We start from the raw sequence: 1,434 nt of genomic DNA, 5'->3' as shown, positions 1-1,434 counted from the left end.
ATGGATATTGATACGAGTATAATATTCCTTCCTCGTCTGGAGGCCTCGATGCACGCAGGGGGCGACGCGGCTTGCAACTAGGGCGACGTGTAAAGTGGTTACGCGACCTCAGGTGACTCACACGAAGTCATGTGCCGCCCTAGCACCCGGATTCGGCCAATCAGAAGCCAGGGCGCAGCACCACGGCTGGTGTAACGCCTGTAACGCTGGGAATTATCGTTACTGGATGCGGATGTGATGGATCAGATCAGACATCGTCCGGCAATAATGCAGAGATTATTATTTCTTCCTCCCCTTTGAGTACCTTGCAATGACTTAGCGGTCATCGGCCTGGAGCTAGTGCAGGGGAACCACCCTACTGGGTCCTATCCTTGGTGCGGAGAACTGTGTGGATGGGCAAGACACACGCCTCCAAAATGGGACTGAGCATCCAGAGGGCCAGAGCTGGGATGCGAACCGGAGCAGTTGAGCAAACGAACGGGGAGTGGAGAAATGGGAAGGTCAACGCAGGAACAGTTTCTACTCCGTACTTCCACCCGCTTCATTTGCCACTCTGCATAACCCACCATGCAACATGCACTGTGGATGGAATCGAGATATGGCTCTTGGAACAGCTTCAAAATTGAAGGCTAACCCTCCCGCTAAACCCCCCGGAAAAGTCAAAACAGAAAATCTGAAACCAAATTCCAGAAAATATGGGCTACAGGGGTGATTGTCTTGGCCTGCAGCTCTCCTAGTACGCAACAAGCAGAAAAAATGTCCCCGAGATAAAGCAAGATGAAGAGTCACTGATTGAACTTCCGTCCTGGACGTCCCTTGGATTTCATATTATTATTAACAGGGTAGCTTGCAAGCATGATACTATAACAAGGATTGGGCCTCTTCCCCACTGTCATTTGAAAGGCAGGATATCGCGTGGCAACAAACGACTGAATTTTTTGGAAAAAAAAAAAAAAAAAAAAAAAAAAAAAAAAAGGGAAAGGAATCTACAGAAGAAAAGAAACAATCCTACCACAGGCTGCTTTAAGCAGAACACAATTATATTCCTGCTAACTATTTAGGCATGGCGATCAAAATCAAGAACAAAAAGAAATGGGCCGGTGAACCTTCAATTGAGCAAGGAGGAATAGATGAGATTCGATGTCAACCCTTCTGCAACAGAAAAGACGAACGAACTTGACTTTCTCGGTATGTCGCCAGTTAGAAGTCGATTGCTACAGTCCACCATCTTGCTTGTGGAGACTTTTTGCTGCCTGGTGCAAGGACAAATCGCTGCCTGACTGTTGCCTTGATGGATGCCATATCAACTGAGAATCCAAAACTACATGTCAAGTTCAAGGTCGATCTGCAGTATGAAATGCCATTATTAAACGGATTTTGCAACAGTTGCGCGCTCCTACGCTGCGCGGACCAATAATCCGCATTATCGCCTAG

Source organism: Histoplasma capsulatum, genomic scaffold (genome assembly GCF_000149585.1).
Source record: "Histoplasma capsulatum NAm1 scaffold_3 genomic scaffold, whole genome shotgun sequence".
Taxonomy (NCBI): Eukaryota; Fungi; Ascomycota; class Eurotiomycetes; order Onygenales; family Ajellomycetaceae; genus Histoplasma; species Histoplasma mississippiense.
Note: the sequence above shows the minus strand (reverse complement) of the source record.